We start from the raw sequence: 12254 nt of genomic DNA, 5'->3' as shown, positions 1-12254 counted from the left end.
GTGTGCCATGAGATAAAAAAGGTTGAAAATCACTGCTTTACATTATCTAAGGGAATTTGTGATTACATGCTTGACCATTAACTCATTAGCTGTACCCCAAGTTACTGGGGGCAAGGATTTATATCAGTATGATTATTACTGTTACTAGAGGCCTGGTGCATGAAAATCATGCAAGGGGGGGTGTCCCTCAGCCCAGCCTGAACCCTCTCCACTTGGGACCCCTTAAGGGATGTACAACTGCTCATTTAGGGGGCAGTTGGACATCCCTCTCACAATCTAGGACTGCTGGCTCCCAACCACTCAACTGCCTGATTGCCCCTAACCACTCTGCCTTCCAGCCTGATCGCCCCCTAACCACTCCCCTGCCAGCCTGATCGATGCCTAACTGCTCCCTGGCCAGCCCGATTGCCCCTAACTGTCCTCCCCTGCAGGCCTGGTCACCCCCAACTGCCCTCCCTGCTGGCCTGATCCCCCCCCAACTGCCCTCTTCTGCTGGCCCAGTCACCCCTAACTGCCCTCCCTGGCTGGCCTGATTGCCCACAACTGCTCTCCCCTGCAGACCTGGTTTCCCCCAACTGACCTCCTCTGCCGGTCCAGTCACCCCTAACTGCCCTCCCTGCTGGCCTGATCACCCCCCACTGCCTTCCTTCAGGCCTGGGTCCCCCCCAACTGTCCTCTCCTGCAGGCCTGGTCCCCCCCCACTGCTCTCCCCCGATGTCCTGGACCCCCTAACTGTCCCCCCTGCAGGTCTGGTCCCCCCCAACTGCCCTCCCCTGCAGGGCTGGTCTCCCACAACTGCCCTCCCCTGCAGGGCTGGTCTCCCCCAACTGACCTCCACTGCAGGCCTGGTTGCCCCCCATCTGCCCTCCCTTGCAGGCCTGGTCCCCCCCAACTGCCCTCCTCTGCTGGCTTGGTCACCCCTAACTGCCACAACTGCCCTCCCCTGCAGGCCATCTTATGGCAGCCATCCTGTGTCCACATGGGTGCAGCCATCTTTGACCACATGGGGGCGGCCATCTTGTGTCTTGGAGTGATGATCAATATGCATATTACTCTTTTATTAGATAGGATTATTATTACTAGAGGCCCAGTGCATGAAATTCATGCACTCGGGGAGGGGGGCGTCCCTCAGCCCGGCCCACGTCCTCTTGCAATCTGGGAGCCCTTGGGGGATGTCCGACTGATGGCTTAGGTCCGTGGATTTAAGCCATCAGTCGGACATCCTTAGCGTTGCCACAGAGGTGGGAGAGGCTCCTATCCACTGCTGCTGTGCTCGCCAGCTGTGAGCCCAGCTTCTGGCTGAGCAGCACTCCCCCTGTGGGAGTGCTCTGACCACCAGAAGGCAGCTCCTGCATTAAGCATCTGCACCCTGGTGGTCGGTGCAAATCATAGCAACTGGTCATTCTGCCGTCAGGCTGAGGGACCCCACTGGTGCACTATCGGGGTCAAGGAAGGATGCAGGAGGTTGGCCAGGCTGGGAGGGACCACGGCAGGGCTCCAGGGTGTGTCTGGCCCATCTCGCTCAGTCCCGATCAGCCAGACCCCAGCAGCAAGCTAACCTACCAGTTGACTGTCTGCCCCCTGGTGGTCAGTGCATGTCATAGCAAGTGGTTGAGCGGCCTTAGCATCTCATTAGCATATTATGCTTTGATTGGTTGAACAGACAACTAGATGACCAGACACTTAGCTTATTAGGCTTTTATTATATAGGATTATTGCCCCAGTACACCCCAGGCACAGTGCCTTTTCCATATTAGGAACTCAATAAGCCTGTGTAATACTGAGAGCACACGAAGGAGATGATCCCCTCTCCTTGATGAGAAGCCTGCATAGTCTTGTGGGATTCCTGGTAGGAGACTCAGGATCTCTGGGCTGTGATCATGTTTCTAGGAGGAGGATTTTGAGGAAATTCACTCTTCATGTCTCTGGCCTCATCTTCCTTATCTGAATGGTTTCCTGCTCCTGTACATGCCCACTCCCCACTTTGTGATTCTCAATCCCTTTAAAACTAATTTCCTTCTAAGTGGGAAGGTAGCAGAGGGGAATAAAAGCTTTCCCCACAAAGCCTTCCCACTGTAAAGGCTGCATAGGCTGATTACTATTGTTACTTTAGAGCAGAAATGTAATTAGTGCATTACCACATAATTGGATAGTAGACCACGAGTAGCACAAAATTCACCTAAGGTTATTTGTGTAGATGATTTGGAGGCAATAAAGACAAGCCTATTACTATTCCAGCATCGCTGTGGTATTATTGCCACCTGGTGGTGACATTAATTACTTCGCCCTGTACATTTGAAGACCCTGTTTAAGCAGGGGGTCCACAGATTTTCCCTGGAGATTGTGGTATTCACTTCTCTCCAATGAAACTAGAGACAAAAGCATGAGAGCATTTTCTTAATGAAACCGCTTTGTCGACCCCACCTGCATCTTCTCTTTAAGGAGGTGGAAACTTGGAAGGTGATTAGGTCATGAGGATGGAGCTTTCATAAATGGAATCTGTGCCCTTCCTCATCAAAAAGACCCCAGAGAGCTCTCTAACCCTCTTTCCACCACATGAGAATACAAGAAGTCTGTCCCCTGGAGGAGAGCTCCTACCGGCTTCCAACCACTCGGGCACCTTGCTCTCGGACCTCCGGAACTGGGAGTTATAACCTTCTGGTGTATAAGCCATCCAGTCTGTGGGACTTTGTTAACAGCAGTCTGAATGGACTAAGACCATCATTAATCACATTCAGTATATCTTTGTAAATCTCAGACATTATATCTCCAAAAATTCAGTTTGGGTTTTTTGTACATCTTTCATCCTCTACTTACCGTAACATGCTCAATATTCCCTCGAGCTCTTTGAACACATAGAATGCAATAATAAAAAGGAATGCCCTTGTCTGCTCACTCTCATATCTGTGTTAATTTGGGGTCAGTTTTGGTTTACTTATTTTCCTCCTAATTGTGGACCATATTTTCCTGTTTGTTTAGTGGCTTGTTTGTTTTTTGTATGTCTGATAAGATCCATTTTATTTAATGTCTGACATTATCAATTTTACATTGTTGGGTTCTGGAGTTTTGTGTTCCCATATATAAATATTCCTGAACTTTGTTTTGGAGTACAGTTCCATTACGTGGACACAGTTCCAGGTATTGCTTTTATGAATTGTTAGGTAGGACCACAGTGATGCTTAGAGAAGGGATCATTTTTCCTCACGGCTAATGACAAGTATTTAGTACCTTCTGACAACTCTAACCTATGCCTGCTGAGGTTTTCTAGGCTGGCTGGTAAGAACAGGCACAGTAAGAACTGTGAGTCAGTCCCTCTAATCTTTCTGTGTGGTTCTTTCCCCAGCCTGGGTAGCTTTCTCATATGCCTGTGCTGATCAGTCCTCTGCTGCGTACTCAAAGCGCCCTCTGAGATCTCCAGAGTTTTTCTGTCTCATCTCAGTCACTTTACACTGCAAACACTAGCCACCCTTTTCCTCTCAGAATTCTCAGCATCTTCTCCTCAATTAAAGGAGCTCACTGGGCTCCTCTGGGGTTCTCCCTTGCTGCAGCATCGTCTGGAAACTTGCTCAAGGCAGTCAGCTGGCGATAACAGGCTCACTCTATTTGCTTTCCATCTCTCAGAGATGGCTGTTTTTCATTGTCTGATGTCCAATGCCTTGAAAACCATGGAGGCACATACTTTGTTTGTTTTCAATTGTTTCTAGTGGAAGAGACCATCTCTGGTCCTTATCACTCCACTTTGACTGGAAGCAGAAGGTCACCGGACCATGTTACATCGAGGGAAAGAAAAGAAGGTTGGAGGCATCATTGCATTGAATTTCTTGAAGCCGTCTGGATATATGATAATCATAAATTCAGGTTGTTTTCTATTGCACCCTCTATTTCCTTTATACAACAGATTGAGGAAAGAGGACAGGTGACATGCCTCTTTATTTCTCTGGGGGCAACTTTGAAGCATACCTTGCTTTCTTTCCCAAACAGAATGGGAAATAAAAGAATTTTTTAAATTTAATTCAACCCAAGCTAAATGTATAAGAGGATAACAAGCCGACTGTTTCCCTCCAGCAGTTTGAAACGATAACACATCTGCTCTGAACAATTCAAAGTACAGTTTTACTACATGGTACAGTATCATTTGAAAGTTGGATTCTCCTTGCCAGGTGAAAACCACTGCCAATATCATTGCAAATAGCACTGTTTCCCGTTTAGCACTGAGCTGGTAAAAAGTGTAATTAATAGTCAGTTGGGATTAACTCTAGAGGAGAATAAACTCAGGAGATGATGAGCTATAGAATTGTACACTTGAAACCTGTATTGTTTTATCAACTAATGTCACCCCAATAAATTCATTAAAAAAAAAAGAATAAACTCAGCAGGAAACTTTTAGGCTGGCCCACTATAGACGGTTCTTCAATTATTCCTTTTAAGTCTTGAAATACTGTACTACAAGGGACTGGTGGTGCTGTCAGCTATGAAACCTGTTGGGAGAAGAATGTTCCCGTTGCAGTCCTCGCTGGAGCACATCACTGTCTGAGCAACATCCGCGTTCCCCATCGCTGCTCACACCACCTGTTTGTGAAGTAAAAGACATTTGGGGGGGAAATGGAGGAATTTTTCATGAAATTCCTTAGTAGAGTTTCTCTGCCGAGTGCTAGAGAAACTATACTAAGGAAATAGGAAATAGCAGGACCCGTGTGGGCAAGGTGGAATTGGGACCTTTAGGTGCAACCGCATCCTAGATCCATAGCTTGATGTATTATCCCCTTTCTGATCCTCAGGCAACTCCTATGATGTATATAATGACACATGACCTCATCAAAAACAAGAACTAGCCCTGGTCGGTATTCCCAGTGGTTAGAGCATCGGCCAGCACACTGAATGGTCAAGGGCATGTACCTGGATTACAGGTTCGATTCCTGGCCCTGATCAGGGTGTGTGCATGAGGCAATCAATTGAAGTGTCTCTCACATCAATCTCTCTCTCTCTCTCTCTCTCTCTCTCTCTCTCTCTCTCTCTCTCTCTCTTCCTCCCTTCCACTCCAAAACATCAATGGAGAAATATCCTCGGGTGAGGATTAACAACAACAAAAAAAGAACAAGAACTAGATGCTGCTACTTCTCTTGGGGTCCCACCTAGTCCTAACAGCAATGGTGTTAACATTAGCTACTTCTCTGACATCATCCCTGCATTTTCCTATCCGCTGTACGGTCACACTGGCCTCTAGGCTCTGCCTGCACACCCACACATGCTAATACAAAACACCCGCTCAGTTTTGTAAATCCAAACTGAGCTGGTGTTTTATATTAGCACATTCCCCTTCTGAGCTGGCATCTCTCATACAGACCTATTCCTCCTCCCCCTCGTCCCCCTCGTCCCCCTCCTCCTCCTCCTCTTCCTTCTTTTGTAATGTTTCATTCTTTTTCCTTTATTTTTATTGTTGACACTTGCAAGATGTCCCCATTCCCCTTTCCCTTTGCCCACCTCCACCCACCTTTCCTTCCCTCTGGCCATCACCACACTTTTGTTTGTGTCTATGGGTCATGCATATATGTTCTTTGGCTAATCCCTTCACCTTCTTTTATCCAGTCCCCCTGCACCCTCTTCCCTCTGACATCTGTCAGTCTGTTCCAAGTATCCATGCCTCTATTTCTATTTTGTTCATCAGTTTATTTTGTTTATCAGATTCCACATATAAGTGAGATCATATAGTATTTGTATTTCTCTAAGTGGCTTATTTCACTTGGCATAATAATCTCCAGGTCCATCCATGCTGTCACAAAAGGTAAGAGTTCCACCTATTTCTCTTTTGAAGAATGAAAGACATTTTCTCGTTCTACATCCACAATGTCTGCCTGACTCCTTTACTATTTTAATGACTGTCACTCTGAGAGTTCCACCCCCCTTCACACAGCTGAAAGGTGAGTCTGACGCAGAGTTAGCATGGGCCCAACAGAGCACCTGACACTTAGTAGGTGCCAGTCCATGTTTGAGGAATTAAATGAAATTGGGCCATTTCTGCAGGCAATGACACCGGTGCCCCCTGGTGTGTGGATGCACAGAGAAGGTGAAGAATTGAATTCCTCTTTCCCACTGGAGTCTGGTCCTGAGCATCCATACATATCCATATGTAAGGATGGGAAAGTTGTCCCAACCCTTCCCCCTTATTCTCTCTCTCTCTCTCTCTCTCTCTCTCTCTCTCTCTCTCTCAATCTCTCTCTCCCCCTCTCTGTCTCTCTCTCCCCTACTCTCCCTCCCTCATCTCCAATATCCAACAACAGTACCTGTACCTGAGTGTCAGTCTACACACAGAAAAAATAAGTGGCAGCCTGTGATGATTCTCCTGGCAAGACTCAACGGACTTTCTAGGAGAGGAGAGCTATAATTTCCCTCCAAGTAATTCTGATAGCAGGCCCTCACTGCAGCTTGTTCTGAAAAAGAACAGGCAGCTCACTGTAACTGCTATAAATGAAAGAGAAGACAGAGGGAAGGAGGGCAGGGCAGGGAATCATGGGGCCATGTCCTCACCCGTGCCCCATGCTCCAGAAGAAAGAGCAGTGCCCCTGTGAAAGGGCAATGCCTGAGTCTGGTTGGTTGTATATGACACATGATACTTGCACTTCTTTTCTTTAATTTCCTAGAGATTTGGGGCCTGATACATCAGGCTAGAGGGCAGTTGACCTATGTTGGTATAAAATAGAGATGTAATCAAGTTCATGGCTTAAAAATTTTTTTAACTGTAAATCTTGTTCAAAAGCCAGATTAGTCAACAAATATTGTCTTTTTTTCCTCTCAGTGCTGTTAATTTGATATGGTTATGGACTTTAAGTCAGATTTCAAAATTGTATCTGCAATAAAAAAATAGGTTGACTCTAAATGTCAAAACATAGTCAAAATCATCTTAGCTGCCATGTAGTACATAATTACAGCGAGTGAAGCACTTTCTATGCCTTTTTAAAAAATATTTAACCCTCCCACTAACCCTAGGTACTATAAAATAGCTTGTAATATTGCTATGCCCTATTTTATTTTATTTTTTACCAAAAGTATTTATAAGTTTTACAGTTGATGTTATTTTGTATTAGTTTAAGTTGTAGTTGTGTCCTGTTTTAAAGATAAATTAACTGAGACTTAGGTAGGTGAAATAATTGCCCAGGTCAAAGGTGAACTGAGGCCAGTCTCCCTCTGAAGCCCTGGTTCTCTCTGCCCTGCAACTCCTCCAGCATTCCTGTGCATGTGAATAACTTGAGACAATTCTTGGAAATACAGATTCTGGGGCACCAATCTCAAAGATTCTGATCCAATAAGTTTGTTCACATTGCTGGGAACCAGCACTTATGACAAACAGCAGAGATTATTCTGAAACAGATGCTACAATCCCTCCCTTTAAGAACCGGTGCTCCAGAGGCTGCTGAGCACTCAGCATCTCCCAGTCCAGCCCCTTCATTAGAAGAGTGAGGGGCTGCTCCATTAGCTGAAGACAGAGGGAAGAAGGGCTGAGAGCAGGACTGGAATCGGAGTCCAGCCAGCTGGCCCAGCCTTCTTTCCACCACATTCCAACAGAGAAAAAAATGCAAGGCTCTTAGAGAGTTTTGTTCTTCCCCTCGTCTTTCAGTCCTGCAAGCAGCCAAACTCCCCTGGAGCGTCAAACAATATGTTCAAGGCCAGCATGGAAAAATCACACCACTAATTTGAAAAGTCTCAGAGCTTTGTGCCCACGTACTGCCAAAATTGGAAGCAGTGAAAATCATTTAAATATTACTTTTCTTTAACTGCGAGAATATCAGTGTGTGAAAATTGCCATGTGTAACCTTAAGAGTTGTTACAGCTTTCTAAAAATCAAGCTCGCCTTTACAACTGCCATTCAGCAAGTATTGTTTCTCCTTTTACACATTCCCATTAAGCACTCAGCACAGAATTAGACCCATATAATATCTAAGCGTGCTTCAGAACAGGTTCTTAAGGGTAGATGTAAATGGGAGTCTTATAATTCTATGAGATTATTATGGCTGAATTTACTGTTAAGCTGCCACTCTCTGAGCTATTTCCCCCGAGGTTGGCATTTTCTCTCTGTATTTACCCAGTTTGTGTTGAATGAGCAAACATTGAGATTGTTGGCTTCATGCCAAAGTTTGGCAAACAATTGTTCCCCTGTTTGTGGGCTTATTTATTTATTTCTGGTTGTTCTCTGCAAAAATCTGTCATATCAAGTCCCTGAAAGGGTAGTGCTTGCACGCTACATGTTGAGGCAACTCCATTAATTCATTGCTGATGCTATTACAAACGTTCGCACATGGGTTGCAAAAATCTTGATTATGCAAATGTGTTGTTGTGTGTGTGTGTTTAATGACAATATCCTGGTACAGTTTTCCTTTATAATAAGAGTTTTCTTTAGCACACAACGGTTTGTAGACAGATTCCTGAGCTTTCTAAGTGCACCTGCCCCAGTGGATTCCGGGAATAAAAACGTTGGAGGCCCCTCACGTCTGAGCCACTCAGTGTGTGTGTGCGCAGCAGAGGACTGCTTTCCAGAAATACAATGTTTGGGTTGAAGTGTCTGACAAAGGAACACGAAGAACCAGAACAAATGGGGTTTTAAAACGAGGCCTTTAAATGGAAGATGACTCTTGAAATGCCACCCATTTCTTACAATCGGCTCTGTCTTTTCTTTTTTCAGGAGCTACGAAGCTCTCTGCACCGCGACTCGGATTGCAAAGCAGCAGAGCAACACAGAGACGTTTTGTCCCCACTCAGCAGCCCTCCTGTGAACACGGTGCACCAAGCAACGCCTGGGAGGGTCTTAGCAGCTGAATGAAGCTGCTTAAAATGTCTTACAGACCTGGAGTTTAGTTAGCTAATGAGAGACATTCCCCTGGGTGGCAGCTGTTCCCTAGGAGGTTTCCTTGCCTGTCTGGAAGCCTTACAAGCTCTTTCAGCCCATTAGGACTCCGCGTAGTAATTTAATACCCTTGTGGGAATTACTTTTCTGTCATCTTAAATCGGAGATCAGCAAACATTTTTCGTAAAAGGCTAGATAATAAATATTTTTGGCTCTGTGGGCCATATGGTCTCTGTCTCAGCTACTCAGCTCTGCTCCTGTAGCACAAAAGCAGCCATAGATAAAGTGTAAACAAACGAATGTCTGTGTTCCAATAAAACTTTGTGAACACTGACCTTTGAATTTCATATCATTTTCATGAAACACTGATAATGTTCTTCCTTTTTTTTTTTCCAACCATTAAAAAAATATAAAATCCATTCTTAACTCATGTGTCAGACAGAGACAGGCAGTGAGCAGAGTTTGGCCAGGGGGTTGGGGCGGGCGGGGGGGGGGGGGGGGGAGTATTCTTCATTCTTGACGATGAAGAATACCAACGTAGCCATCAGCTTCCCTCATTTATCTAAATGTTAGCGAGCATTGAAAATGTCAGCTGTTACTATAATAATTAGTCAGTTGAGATAAGTTTGGGAATAAAGGTCAGCATATAATATTTCTATTCATTGGAAAAATGCTAGTAAACTCAGTGAATTGGGCTCAGAACTGATTTCTTTGTGTGATTCCCCATTTCCTAGAAAAGATCAGGGTCTGAAGTGAAATTGAAAGTCTTCAATGTGACGTTTAAAACCCTTCATTGGTGTGGCACCGACCCTGCCTGGATATACCAATGCCTGCAGGGAAACCTCTCTGCTCTCTGGTTTATTAGCCAACTCCAGAAGGGCAACTCTCTCTCAGACCAGAGAGAAGAGGGGGAAGTGACTCCAGAGCTTGGGTGATGGCAAGAAAGGTGTTTTTTTTCTTCTTCACCCTGACTCACTAATTCACAAAGATCCCTTCTCCACCAGGTAGAGGGACAGGAACTGGTGTGACACTCAGGTTTATTACACTCCTAGTTGTAATTTGATGCATCAAGGTGCTCCTAGACTGAGAATACCTTGATAAAATGAAGTTAGTGTCTCTTCTATACTTGATTGCCTAATCGACTTTATTTTACTTTTTTTTAAAATATCTTTTTTATTTACTTCAGAGAGGAAGGAAGAGGGAGAGAGAAATAGAAACATCAATGATGAGAGAGAATCACTGATGGGCTGCCCTCTGATGGAAATCCAGCCTGTAACCCAGGCATGTGCCCTGACGGGAAATCGAACAGTGACCTCCTGGTTCATAGGTTGATGCTCAACCACTGGGCCACACAGGCCAGGCAATAGACTTTATTTTAATTCTCCCCCATCATTTTCCTCCTCACTTTTTTATTCTTCCTTCCATATTCCCCCTTTCCTTTCTGTCGTTTGAAGTAATACTTTAATGTTCACATGTGTTCTATACTCTTCCTACTTCAAGTGTGAGCCTGTACTAACAGTGATGACAGCTTCTTAGAAATGTGGTATTTTCACACACACACACACCCCACCCAAACCATTCAGAATCTGCATTTTAACAAGATCCCAGGGTGTGCACATTAGAGTTTGAGAGGCACCTTTCTTTATAATATCCTTATCATTCCAGAGAAAAATGCTCAAGACAAACCTCAGGCTTAAATAAACATCCTGGAGGGAAGCAGAGAATTAACCTTCTCAAGATGGTTCAGAATTGCAGAGAAAAAGGAGGATTGGAGTCAAACTTTAAAATGAGCAAGTAGTGGTTCCGCTTTGGGAAACTCTAAGCACTTTTTCCCCTAGCAGTGTTCAGGGTGGACAGGTTATCCAGGACCAGGGCACGCTAGTTCAGGATCCAGAGCACCGAGCCTTGGTATAGTGCCCAGCTCTAGGGTGGAGGGAGATGTGGGTATGATACACACTTGTCCCCTATGGAGGGCTGGGGTCACCAACGCCTCTTCCCTGCAGAGAGAGATCTGCATAGGAGAAGGTGAACAGAGCAGTCATTCCTTGGCATTCTGGAATGCAGGGGGAAAAGGTAGTGTGAGTTGGTAGATGTTTAATTAGCAGCTTGGGGAAGGCAGGGCAGAAGCCCTGATTTTCATAGTGCATATACCAGTATTCCCACCTTGGTTGATTTCAAACTACCAATGTGATGTCGCTGAATGAGGACTTGGGAAGAGGCACGTCCCAGCCCACCATTATATGACAGCTGCACTATACAGGTACAACAGACGTAAATAAACTCAGAAACATAATAGTAGTAAGCTGCAATAAAATGATTAGCAACTAATGAGTTGTACTGGTTACCTTTGTTTTTACTAGAACTAATTTAATTGTAAGTTTATATAACCTAAATTTTAATGATGGTTGTGTTTAATGACCAGGTCCAAATATTCCTGACAATCAGCTTTCATGAGACAGCATGAGCAGGCTCTAGCCCATCCCCGGTAAAAGGCTTTTTCACAACTTCGGACTGTAGTCATAGGATGCCTTAAAAGACACCTGTACAATATATTTGGGTACCACCCCTTTTATTCACATGGATGTCCCAGCAAACCTCTGTTCACAGATTGCCTTAAAAGAGAGGGGAAAACACTGTCTGCAGTATTTCACGCATATAGTTCACCCTACAAACTTACATTAAACTTTCTCAAGAACATTTTACAGGTGTTCCCTGTGCTGGATTATTCTAGTTGACAATTTTCCAGATTCCAATTGGAGCATTTCATGTGACTTATACCATGAGTTTTGTTTTGATTTTCAGAGATGTTCCCCAAATACTATTTAGCCTTGTTTCCACTCTTGATTCACAATTTTGTAATGCTTGTTGCTCAATAACTATAATGCTTTGATTTGGATTTTATCTTTCCTCATCTTTAATTTTAGAAAGAAAAGTTGACAGACAACATCATCCAATCAGTAAGGAGAAATAGTAGAATGAGTTTAAATGCTATAAAGTAAACAATCAGCTTCTTATAACAGAGTTGACCATCAATTTCCTTGGAAGGATCCAACAGTATTACATTTCTAAGAATCCTTGCTAGTATTTTCCTAGGTGGATGCCTAGAGGGTCTGAGTCAGGCCACCAGGTTCCTCATCCCAGATCCTTCATTAACTAGCCCCCCTGCCCCCGCCCCCGACGAGACACACACACACACACACACACACACACACACACACACACACACACACGAATCTAAGTCACTCAGTCTCGCTGAGCCTAAGTTTGGTCCATGATCTGTAAAATCCCTTTTAGCCCCTTTTTTGTTTTAATTTTTGAAAATAGAATAAAAAGAAAGAAAAAAATCCAGGAAGGAACAACTTGTTGCTCATTTGACCAGTGTGCCTGGTCTGCCTTTTTGATGCATTACACCGTTTTA

Source organism: Plecotus auritus (assembly GCF_963455305.1).
Source record: "Plecotus auritus genome assembly, chromosome: 2".
NCBI lineage: Eukaryota > Metazoa > Chordata > Mammalia > Chiroptera > Vespertilionidae > Plecotus > Plecotus auritus.
This window is presented reverse-complemented; position numbering follows the sequence as displayed.